General features: G+C 35.9%; 1 protein-coding gene across 3 annotated transcripts in view; it reads left to right on the top strand.

The window, feature by feature from the left end:
- BBS9 (Bardet-Biedl syndrome 9) overlaps positions 1-13116 on the top strand; it is a 338602-nt gene that overhangs the window by 244015 nt on the left and 81471 nt on the right. The gene's annotated exons all lie outside the window — the stretch shown is intronic.

The raw sequence follows: 13116 nt of genomic DNA, 5'->3' as shown, positions 1-13116 counted from the left end.
CTTTAATCAGGTTTATGGATTGATTTGGCTCACTTGGATCAGATCTGTCTAATTATAAAAGCTATATGGCAGATTAAAGGGAACTGAAAAAAGCATACCTGTTACTCGTGTACCTCCCACAAGTCCTTAATTTTTTAAAAAATTTTTTTCCAAATGTCATTCTAACAGAAAATTCTTCTGATGATGAAGTATAAAGATCAGTTACTTTTTAAGTCTTAGAGAAAGTGAGAAAGTATAAGGAAGTCTCTCCTTTTTTTAATCTTTTTCTTCTTCCCCTAAGGGGTTGCTTTTAAAAGATGCCTTATAATTTTATAAGGACAAATTTATGTCTGCTGTTAAATTGCACAGCCATGTTTTGGGATTTAGTCACGTACCCAGTTGATTGCACCTGCCTGCTAGGTAGTTAGATGACTAAACCCCTTAATTTGATTCTCCAGTTAATTGCTAAAAGAACTCTATTAGTTTGAAATAGTCTAGATTGAAATAAAAATAGAAAACGGTACTAACTTTTCTCCCTCTGATTTTTTCCTAAAGCATACTGTAAGGTGGTTTACCAAGGTTTTATTGCTGTCTCCTCTGGCCTAAGCCTTGATGAAATATAATTTTATTACTAGATTTCACTGACGTTATGTTTTTTGACATTTCTTATTTTGGCTGATAATGTTGGATGAAAAGGTCTCTCTGTGTGGTATATTTAACTGTGGCAGAATTTTACTTTCCGTTTGTATTCACATATTTTTGTTTTCTGTCATATAGGTGGTATGTTAAATGGAATAAATGGTTGCAGTGATATTTTCGAAGTTGCAGTCACTGTTTTATTGGTATTTTTAATACATGTTGGAAATATGTCCTTTTTAAAAAGAGAATAGCTTCTTGTCTTCACTGCTTCTGATTCATAACCCGTTATGTCCTGCACTAAACGTAGCATTGCTCATCTACGCTGATCTCATTCCAGGAATGTGTTGTGCAACAGCTGGCAGTGCACAACCAGAGGCTGGGTCCCGAGTGCCTGCAAATTATTTCAGCAGAAGCTCGAGACTCTTCATACCTTGCATGCAGTGATTGGCACTTCCCAACATACAGCACCTACTGTCCATCTCATACCCTGGTGCTTTTGTATCACCCATAAGTATGGTGCTGAGCCAAGATTTTGAGTGGTTTGTATTCTCTTTGTTTGCACAGGTCCGTTGTTGTTATTTAAGTAGGCAGGAAAAGATTTTTCTCCTGAGGTACAGAAGTGGGTTGCCAACAACAAGCCCTGTATCTTCAACTTTCTGTTGGAACTACTTTTGCTCTATTGCCTTTCTCAATCTCTTTACTTTCTGAAACTGTATACCAGGTTATTGTTTATTGGGTTGCATCATTGCCGATGGCTGGCTGATTTTACATAGACAATGCCATGAATAGTGAAGGTGGGGACTGTAGCTACAGATGTTTGGTGAGATTAACACCGAGAATTTCTTACTGAGGAAAGAGGTTGTTTTCTCTTGCGTGGTGGTTTTTTTTTGTTTGTTTGTGTGTTGGGGTTTTTTTGTCTGAATCTTTTATTGTACAGTCTATACTCTCTGAAGCCAGCATTCATGTTTTTAGAAATCTAGTTTTATGATCTTTTCCTTTCATAATTGAGTCTTTATCTCTTTAAACATATAAAAGTGCTTTGTTGTTACTGACACCATGAAATGATACATTTGACAATAATTATTTTTCAATAACAACTTGGATCTTTATTTTTAAAGGAACATTCACAGTAGTTTATCTGTTTATTAGATCACATAGTCTTCACGATGCTGTACTGAACTGAGATTGCTTTCACAGCGTCCCTTTTCTAAAGGCAGGATTTGAAACACCTGGTTTGGTGTTTAAAATGGGACTTAAAAGGAGCGAACAAAAATCATAAGAAAACATTAGTGAGCTTATGCTCTACTTCAGCATTAGAAATGCCTTAAGTGCACTAAGGATGTCTGTTGGACTAGAAGTTCCCCTCACTTTCACTGCCTTTCACCATGGTATTGGGGTTGTGCCTGAATATTACCGGAGTTGCATTCCCTCAGTATTATTAAAATGTACCCACACTATCTGTTTCACAGCAAAAGTCAGGCACAACCGCTACATATATTCAAAACCACAAGAAGCGAGTTTTACAGAGGACCCTGTTTATTAAGGTGCCTGTCAGTAAAGACTTCTGCCCTTCATCCACTCCATCTGGAGACACTTAGTAGGCAGTCATGCTTTAGATGGAAGAAGAGAGATGAAGTTTCAACACATGTGAAGTACAGTATTTCCTACTGGTTGTCCTTGGTGGCTCTACACATAGCTTTCTGGGCTTTTGGACCCTTTACTTTGAAGATACTTTGCTGTGTCCGTAGGCTATATAGACAAATAACCAGGATTGTATTCTGGAACCAGACATCCACTTCTTGGGTATTTCAGCCCTTAAATTAGAGATTTCTGAGGAGGTATTTCTGGATCTTTCCCACCATTCCGGTTCAACTTTTAGCACATCGGCCATCCAATCTGCAGAATCAAATGCAGAATAAGTTCAGCTACTATGTTATCTCTTGTTTTTTCCCGCCTAATCTTTCAGATCCAGGTTCACAAGTACACTTGAAAACCTAATTTCCTCTGGATTTGAGTTTGTCCCGCTTGTACGTATGAATGCATATGTCTGTGGAATGTTGTTGAATGAGATTTGTTGGAGAAAAGAACTTTTGGGAAGGATCGGAATGACAATCAGATGGATAATTAGGAAGGAAAGGAGAGAGACTAGAAGCTCTGAGGTCTATATTGAATGTGGCACAAATACAAGAGAAGGACGGGAACACATTTTGGGTCACAGAAAAGAACAGTGAGAGCAGTGGGATTTGTCTGGGGAAAAAATGCGAAAAGATGAAGCCCATATGGATTTCTTTTAGCTTCTTTTCCATTGCTGAGCTCTGCCTTGTTTTCATTTATAATGATTTTCCAAGTACAACATACTTAAAAATAAATCAGTGTTTTCATCAGAGTTTATGCAGTTGCAGTCCCGATTCTGTTTTTAAAATGCAGCTGTTGAGAATCACTCAAGATAGCTTACATTTCTTTGTGCTTTCCCTGATAAGTTATAGTTAGCTTTTTTGCCAGCTAGTTCTCACACAACTCAGAATTAGACTTGTAAAAACTGTTAAAATGTAGTTGACAAGCAGAATTAATAGTTCTTGTGGTTTTGAAGGTGTCTTTTTATTTTGGTCTTATTTCACAACTCGGTTTTAAGGCTGACTGATCTGCTTTCTGAAAACAAGGCATATGGACTTAGACACAAGACACTAAAAGACTGTGGTCATACGCAATATTATTCTGGAGAAAAAGTTAATTATAGTGGAGGATAAACAAAAATTTCATTGGGAAAATATAAAACTACTTTTAATAACTGCTTATGAAGCAGCATGAATTAGCTTGAAGACGGTGGTTCTGCTCATGTGCAACTCAGTTGAATGGCGTATTTGAATTTTTGTAATAGCTGAAACTCTATGCGTTTCATGCATCAAACACACAATAAAAACTTTTCTATAGCTGTAGACAGTATAACTTTCTGTCACCCTCTTTTTATCCTTGATGCATATGTGATATATTACTGAAGGGATGCTCTAAGTAGAATTTTAAAAAGAAAAAAAAAAAAAAACCTAAGTAATCCTCTACGTTAATTTGTTCCTAAGCTATACCATCATCACCATTATGTATTTTCATACTTATGGTTTTATATGCGTAAAAAGGTCTTATGTTCTCATTCATTCAAGAAACACTATGTAGTCAAAACATTCCTTGACACTACAGCCTTCTGCAAGAAGCCACGTGCTTGAGGTTTGACTATAACATCTGTATATTCCTTGACAATTATATTACTACAAATAACAGCCTCTATGACAAAACTGACAAGTTTATAATGTGTCTTTAAATTTACTCTGTATAAGATACGCTCAGATAAATTACCTTTTTAAAAAAGCTGTTGGTGCAAGATTTCTGTTGTGTTGTATTGACATTCAATTTGAAGAACTGATTATATCCTTGTGCCTAAAGAGAAGTGAATTGGGGTGATATAATTTTAGCTTGTCTCATTAATTATGGGTGCCTTGTCTGATTTTATGTATGTGTGTTTAACCAACCATTCTGCGTTTTCTGTACGTCTAAGGTGGTTAAAAAGAAGATCATATTACAGATTGTAGAATTCCGTGTTTAAGCAAAAGATGGTATTGGGCTGTTGGTTTGAAGAAATAGGGGTGAATAGAGAGGTGAACCACGTATTTGAGTTACTTGAGTAGACTCAGAGACGACGACGACTACTTCCTCCTGCTGATCTTTTCCTGATCTCCTTTTTGTTGCTTGTATTGTCTTCAGTTACATGATGATTTATTTTTGAAGGTTTCATAGTCATATCAAGAAAAGGGAGGTACTTGGAAAAGGCATCAGAGCTCAGTTTTAGCATCTCGTGGCACACTTTGTATGTCAGATGATGAGGAGGTTATAGTACCACTGCTTACCTGTATTCCCTTTATCTGTGTTTATGTCTCACCTAGGAGTTAAAGAATTTAAGAAATAAACGCCAATATTCTCCAAGGGCTGTATTTTTTTTTTTTTAATGGCAAAGGAAGAACAAATGAGTCATACTGACAGTTTCATCAAAAATATGTCAGTTCCCTGTATCTCCTATAGATATTTGCCACATCTATAGATTTTCTAAAACAGCTTATGCTTTTTTTCACGTTTGGTAATGACATAATTTGAGAAACACCTTAACCAGAAAAAAAGAGTTCTCTCTATGTTAGAAAAATGCTGGGGCTTTCATCCTCTCCCCTCAAGATTTCTTCAGTGTTTTTTGATGAAGGGAATGCAGTAGAACAAGCTTGCTTTAAGTCTCATCTAATTGCTACATCATCACATTTCATAAAGTTGAGTACAGATTTTGATCAGGTTGAATATTTTTTTACTGAATTATATATTTTATAAGATGTCAATATATCAGATATTCTTCAGTCAAACCAAAGGAGATATTCCTGAATTGACTGAATTTTGCCATTGGTATGATTCTGTAAGCCTTACTGACATTTTTTCTTAAAGTTATGATAATGATCCAGTAATTCCTCCTGCAGCTGTAAATTTTTTTGAGTTTCTTTTCAACTGTTACTGCAGATGTTGAAAACAGTAGCAGCTGCATAAAAGAGAACAAGTAGCTTTTTACTAGCTAACAATTATGAGAAAAATCCCATTTTATAGTCTAATATTTATTATGCAAATGAATGGGAACCAGATTTTTCAATTATCTCTCTTAATAATGGCATTTAAACTACTGAAGCTATTGGGATACATTTTATGATGGAAATAGTCACATGGGGACCCAATTTATTAGTCAGCTATTTTAATGTGATAATTGTGATATCCAGGCCACCAAAGTCAGTGTTTTTCCAGAATGTGTTTTTATAGCAGTGGACTGCTGTACTGAGTAGGGATGGATTTATGCATGTAACTATTTCATGCACTGAGCTGAAAGGTAAGGCTGGAACAGTCCTTCTGTATGTGCAGGTCCTCTGTATTTCTATTGCCATTGCAGTATGAATATTAAATATATTCTTACATCGTTGCAGCATTCATGATATCACTACCTGGAATTATTTGCTCTAATATAGAGAAAAGTAATAGTTATTGACACTAATCTTTGGGTTGCATTGCTTTTCTGCTGTCTGGAATTTCCACAGTCCTCTGAACTCCAATATTACATTTTTCAAACAATAAGTGTGTCACAGTCAGCAGGAATTCATGCATACCCAAAAGATGAGGATTTTAGTATAGAAATTACTTTTCTTCTATTGATGGGTAATCTCCTGATACCGTCTGATACTCAGTTCTTCACTGTGCCTCGTGACAGCTTCCTGATGGAGTTCCACCCTATTTGCCTATTTGTCATTTTTGTGTGTGTGCACTACTATTGTCAACTTTCATTGAAACAATAATTAAATCAGGGACGTCCTTTAATGGAAATTTAACCTGAATCACAGTGTTCATGACAGTCTGTTTAAATGTCTTGAGTGAGGGATTAGGCGATTTACACTGGCTGTTGCTTTTCACTCTATGGTCAAACTAGAACCAGTTCAAGAAGGGTGGCAGGAAAAGCAGTTAAGCCTCCTGCTAAAGTCATTGGTTGAACAGAGAGTTGTGAGGCAGATTCTCAGAATTCATCACATACCTTCAAAAATGATACTGTGTTGACGTTCAGTTTTTCAGAAGTTCCAAGTGTTCCTTGGCTTTGCTTTTAGGCCTCGCTGCTATTTGCAGCTCCTGCAGAACTCAAAAGCTTTCCATAGGGACTGTGTGTATCTACAGTTTATGCATACTGGTTTGTCATTGTGGCCACCTTGCATATACTTTTATCACACTGCAAATTTTGTTTCTATCATAAGGCTACTTGCATCCTCTCTTCTTTTTTTCTGAGGTGTAGGGTGTAATTCCAGGCTCATGGCACAGTGCTAGCAATGGAAAAAAATTACATTGTGAGAGAAAAAATGGGTAGGTCTAGAGAGCAGGTCCATTCAGTTATATTATGAAAGATGTAACTGTTTCAAAGGCAAACACTTTTGTTGACAAAATATGGCTAAATATTCATACTTCCATTTTTTTCCCAAGTGTTGAATTGTAAACAACCCAGTGCTCTTTTTCTTAAGTGTTTCTGTTGATTAATATTTTCATCAATAGTCAACAGGTTATACAGTGAATATGATAAGGAATCCTCTGCTCAATGAACAGCAATTTTAAAAAATGTAACTTTTCTACCAAGCAGTTTAGAGAGAAGGAAAAACTCAGAGCAACATGATGTTGTAGGAAAAAAAAAATAAAAGGGGGATCATGCATATGTAAAAGACATCTTGTTTGTTGCCTCTGGACTCTTAGGAAACAGGATGAGGCAGAGGCTGTGATGGTCATACAGATAAGTTTCTGATTACTTGGGTACACAAATTTCTTGTACTAAATAAAGGGTAATTTTTTTTAGATCCTCTTGCAAATTCTAATTTTTTTGCTTCATTTAAACACTGAAGCTCTTGCAAGACTGTACTTAAGCAACTACTGTATTACTGAAGACAGCGAAGTTGTCTTGCAGATCTGTGGATGATGAACTATAAGCATACCCCTCTGACTCTTCAGAGGGGTAACAATTATCTCTGCTCAAGAAATGTACCCGGGGGGGCAAGGAAGAAAATAGAGCATAAAAGTAAGATAAAAGCAGCCTGGTTCAGTGGTGGAACTTCTAGTAATTTAGTGGAAGAGGCACCGGGATGTTTAACTTGGCATAGGCTGTCTCTGTTTCTTACACATTCTTACACATTTGAATTACCCTGGCAATGGCCTGTCAGCACTGCCTGTGGTATCCATTGGATGCAAGGGCTTTCAGCAAAATGTAGGACACAGAAGTATATTTGATTAAAAACTATCAATACCCCTGATTTCAAATTAGGCTGAGTGTTTAAAACAGTGATTCTTCTTGTGGTTGCACTTGCTTTTTAGTATTCTATGTATGACAAGATACTATATTTTATAGCATCAGTCTCTAAATAAAGCAGATACTAATGCTTTCGAAGTACAGTGTACAGTAAAAGAAATGCCTCCAATAATCCACTGGACCTTCAATCTTTGGTTTTCCTTTAAGCTTCCTAGGGCTTAGAGGGGTTTTTTTAGACCTAGATTCACAATTAGGGCATACCTTGTGTCTTCCCCTTGTTTTAGGGTGACATACCTTTACAGCTGTTAGAAAAAAAATAAATAGTAATGGTCTCCTACAAAAACTGCTACAGAGAGTTGCAGGCGTGGGTTTTGTTTTTGTTGTTTTGTTTGTTTAGTTCAGAATCATGTATATATGGGTTTATTAATTGGCAAATGGATATTTTGGGTTGGTTATTTTAAATTCTGCTGTCTTAGAAACCACATTTGCCATTCTTATATTTCTCAAATTCAGATTTTTTGACAGTAGCTTTAATGTGTAGTCAGTTACTGTTTGTAACAAATTTTTGTGATGAGGGATGAAAAAGTAATTTGTGTGCATTCTTCCTTAGTCATAATTTATTGCCATGTTAAAAAAACCTGTCCTCATATTTGAGATGCAACAGTTTGCTCCTGTCATGTGGTGACAGTTTACTTACTTCAGTCAGTTTATCTACTACTACTATAACATTTTTCAGTCAGCAAGCACTCATCATTCTTACAGAGTCTACCAATTTTAATTAATTTTAGCAGGAGATTGTGTGTTTTATTCTTAGCAAGTCAACCTTTGATTATTAAATATATCAACTATATATTATATAAACAATGATATATTATATAAATATAATCTACTCCAGATAGACTGCTACTTTCTAGCTGAATATCTTTCTTTTTATTGTTTCTTGCCAAGATGAAATAATTTCTAAATAATTCACCACTTTGCCATCTGCAAAGCATAGTGATGTTCTTAAACAGCTTGCCATTAGGGTTCATTGAGGCCAAGTGTAGTTTTAAGATTAATTTTGGTAACTTATGAAATTGTTGCCAGCAACACCAAAGAACTGGTCCCTGTAATAACTAGGAAATTTCTTTCAATGGTAGACTCAAAAAAAATAGATTCTTAATTGGCTGCTTTTACTTAATAATAATAACTATTATTGTATCTTTTCAGTCTTTTCTGTTTGTAGGTAGGTATTCATTATATGCAGTAAATTGCATTCTGTATTAAGAACTGCAGCAATCCCAGCATTCATGATATGCTGTCACTGAAGTCAATGTAAATTCTCTTTTTTCCTGAAATGAACTGGGCAATATTGCCCTGGGTAGTGCAGATTCCTATAAAGTTTACTAGGGTGGCTACCATAACTATTTTGTAGGTTAAACCAATATTTTACTTTTTAGTCCTACCTGTTGGGCCGGAAATTTGAACCTGTGTTTGCAATGAATTGAAAAACCGAAATGTGAGGAAGAGAGAACCAATCTGTGCAATAACCTCTGAGTAGCTCATAAACTAAAGGCGCGAGCAGCTCAGCACTAGTGCCCGCATACCACCCACAGGAATTAGGATGGGCTAATGTAAGTGTACCCACTTAAGACTGCTCGAAACTACTAAAGTGGGGGTGCATTAGGATAAATAGATAACGTTACGCAAATCATTGCTTAAGGTGGTTGCTTTGTCCGGCACAGGCATGTTTATATTGCTTTTATATTTCTGACAGAGGTTATGTGGTCATTAATCAATAAATGTCTTGCTAGATTTAAAGGTAAAGGGTAGCCCTAACAACGTTAATCGAGGGGCTGGGGTAGAAGCCTCCTTTAATAAATAACAAGATTTTGCACTTACGTTGCAAAATGCCTTTCATCTAAGCAGGATAAAGATTTATAGAGGTAAGTTAGGCTGCATTGATTTTAGTATAGGAAGAGCTGAGGTATACTGAGTTTGAGATTCACCCAAGGTCATGCAGAAAGTCTGGTTCAGAATTAAGTTTTACAATCCAAAATATTTTCTTAAAAATTGAACTTCAAGCCAATAAGCATAGGTATTCCTTGAGAATGGAAAAGACCTGCATGTTATTCTACCATGTTTTGCTGCTGTTGCATAGTTGCTGACCAGTGGAACTGCTGGTGGAGTAATACTTCATACCAGGGCTGAAGTCTTCCTTCCCTGAAGTAGCTTGACGTACTTTCCCTTTGAGTGCAATATGTCTAGGGTCTCACCGAAATGGTTAGGATAATCTATCTGCCCTGTGATCATTGGAAGCTGTTGCTGAATTTTTAACTGAACAAAAGCTGAAGATAAAATTAGAAAGCTTACCCCTTGAAGATTGTTTCTAGAATCTCGATATTCAGTTGTTTCCCATGGTAATGAGGAAGCTTTCTCTGCAGAATGCATTCGGGTGAACAGCGATTTTGAGTGCTGTTCTGATGGGCTTTATTTCTCAGTTAGAAGTTTTTGGAAAATAAAATAGAAATTAACAGTGTTTACAATAAATTACCCCCATTTATATTTCAAAATTGCGTAAATACTATGTATTAGATTGCTTTGCAAATCATCAATTATTTTAAACTGGATTGTGCTAAGAATTGCATGTGTGTTGCAAGATCACTTAAACTTGGGGAAGAGATTTGAAAGGCACCAGCTTAACTTTGTTTTCAAGCTCTTATTACATTTAATTTCTTTCTCAAAAATAATTTTGTACTTTAGGAGTCCTGGCAGCTGAAAATACAGTGCAGTAAAAGCTGAATTTTTCTAATGTACAAAGCCTGCACACATAAGAAAATAATGAAATATGGAATGTTTGGCATGACCTTCTTACTAGAAGATCATATCACACCACAAAGTGCACATTCTATGAAGTCATATTCTTATCAGCTGTGGAAAATGAGATGCCATTTGAAATGCTTCCAGAAGATGAATTCCGGATATTTTTTTCTGACCTCATGGATGTATTTGTAATCAAATACATTTGCATGAGCATGGCTAGTCATTTGGTTCAGCTGGCTATTACCGGAGCAAGTGTAAGGCAGAGGATAAATTCCAAGAACCAAAAGTTTTGACAGGTTTTCTACTCTTGGTATTAGCCTAGTGATAAATACCCTGACTAGAGCATTGGGTTTAGCCACAGGGTCTTCTACCAGTCTTTTCTTGTGTGAATCTCTGGTCCTAAAGGTCAAAATTCTAGGTAATCAAGGGAGCTGTATGATGTCACAGTGGGTTTTGGAAATGTATTTTTTTAAGGTATAGCAAGCTCACAATGATATAATTTTTCTTTTTAAAATCTAACCTCACATTTTTCTTCTGCTCAAGGAGAAAGTTCCAGACTTATGTAACTTGCCTAGATATGAACCAAAGTTTTGGATTAGCATTAGTGCTCTCTTCCTCCCTCCTTCTCTCTCGTGTAACAGTACTTGGAGGCTAATTTTTTTCAGAATCATGCAGTTTCCCAAATGCTTTTTTCTCCTTTTGTTACTTTGTAGTCCCAACCTTTCAGAGGAGTCCCATTCAGAAATCATATCTTGTGGTCTCTTGTTTGCTTCTATTATTGGTTTTATAGTTTTGCTTTTTTAATTCTTATTGAGTTTGACTAATTTCTAACCATGGAGCAGGGGGTCTTAGGGAATATTTGGTTTTCTTTGTCAACAAAACTTCCTTGAAAATATACACATTTACAAATTATAACCTGAAATATTTATATGACTCTGCTGTCCAGCGTCACTGCACTTCAGAACTAGAAAGGGTAAATGGATGAAGAGGCAGTTAAAGGAGTTTTAAAACCGACATTCGCTGAATCCTGAGTCTTTATTTATCTGGTTTATCTAATCCTAATTGCAAGAAGCCAGGTGCAGTTAGGAGAATATGTTACTCCTCTCCATAATACTTTCATTCACTTTTCGCTTCCTGGCTGGTATTTTCCTCATGTGAGGTCTGATTCAGGAGAAACTATGCATCGTTCCTTTGTTTCTGTGGACACTCAAGATGATTTTTTCAGATAGACCTTTAAATATATGCTTAAATCAATTCAGTAACAATCTCTGATTGAGAGACAACTTTATCCCTCTTCATGAAAAGCTTGATCCTATGTAATTTTAGCTAGTAGAAGCTTTGCCTTTGATTATTAATGTGGATGAGATCGGATCAATGGTCATTATTTTTTTCCCATACCTAGTTTTATCTGTCTTGAGGAATTGCTTCTCTTTCTCTTCCACCACTACTTCTTATGCTGTCACAGACTATAAAGCTACTTTCTTGGTTTTGCTTTAGGTTAGTTGCATAATTTCACTGTTGAGTGGTCACTCCATGTTATCCATATGCTTCTGGAAACATCTTTAAACATACATGTTATAATTATTTCCTAACACTAATAAAGCACCAGCATAGATGAGGCCTTTTTATTAACTTACATTAGTTACAAAGAGTATGCCACAAGGAAAAGTTCAAAAGTCCTGTAGGAATCTATAGACGAGAGAGGATATTAATTCAATGTATGTTTTGGAATAGTGCTTTCCTGAAGGAATAAGACCAAGGACTAAGCTCATTGAATTACACTTGGGATTAATTTGACTTACTGTCTTTGACGTTAAAAAACTGGGGACAAACTCATTTCTTTGGTATCTGCTTTGAAGAAGAAACTGTGTAAGGGTGAGGCAGCAAGTTTACATATCGCCAGAGAGTGTGTAGAGGTAGTTCTGAAACAGTCTGTTGACACAGTATTAAATTTCTGGTCCTGTTCTGTGCATGAAAGCAGTGAATATTTATAATTACTTTTTATTTTTTTTAACATACATTTCTCTAAGTGGTACAGAATGGGCAGTGTTTCAAAATGCACCATATTAAGACAGAAGTAGTATTTTTAACAAGTAAACTAGCAGAGATCTAAAATTGAAGTCAGGAGCACTGCCCAGGTTTTTGAGAAGGAGTGAAGCTATTGCGACAAGTGAGGGGAAAATTCTCTGAAACTGGAAAATTATTCCTGAGGCAAAGCTTTACTGATAAAGGGTTAACCAAACTGACCACTTGGTGACAGTGAAAATCTTTATATAATTTTCTTGTTGATCTGTAACCTTACTCCCTTTACAGAAAACAGCTCTCCACGCAAACTTATATGTTCCTTGTGAAATCTTCAGCAATAGACATTGTAAAACAATTACATACTACTGCAGTGTTTTCTTTCAGGAAAAAAAAAAAAGGACAGTTGTTGTAAATAGTTTAACCCTTAGCAATTTTCTGCTGCTTGGGCCTATGATGGGTACAGTGTGTGTACAGTGACAACTAAATTAGGTATAAGAATATCTGTGTATTTGGATCAACTGGGAGATGTAGAAGGCAAGACTTCTTCAATAATGAAGTGAAAATTCTCTTTATGCCATATCTACATTCATTCTTAAATATTTTATCCAAAATCAGTCTCCCTTGTAGAATTTCCCAATAAATAGTAAGTCAGTTTAACACAGATATAATATCTTGAGTAATCATTGTGTAAACTGGAAGTTTTGCAGAAAATGTCTTTGTGCAAAATTCTCATGTGCACCAACAGTCAACCTGGGAAGTTGCTTTTATAGGAAGATTTCTATTCTTTGTATGGTTGTGTTTGTCTTCTTACTGTTAAAAACAGGAAA

This window comes from Streptopelia decaocto (assembly GCF_964273445.1).
Source record: "Streptopelia decaocto genome assembly, chromosome: 2".
NCBI lineage: Eukaryota > Metazoa > Chordata > Aves > Columbiformes > Columbidae > Streptopelia > Streptopelia decaocto.
This window is presented reverse-complemented; position numbering and strand designations above follow the sequence as displayed.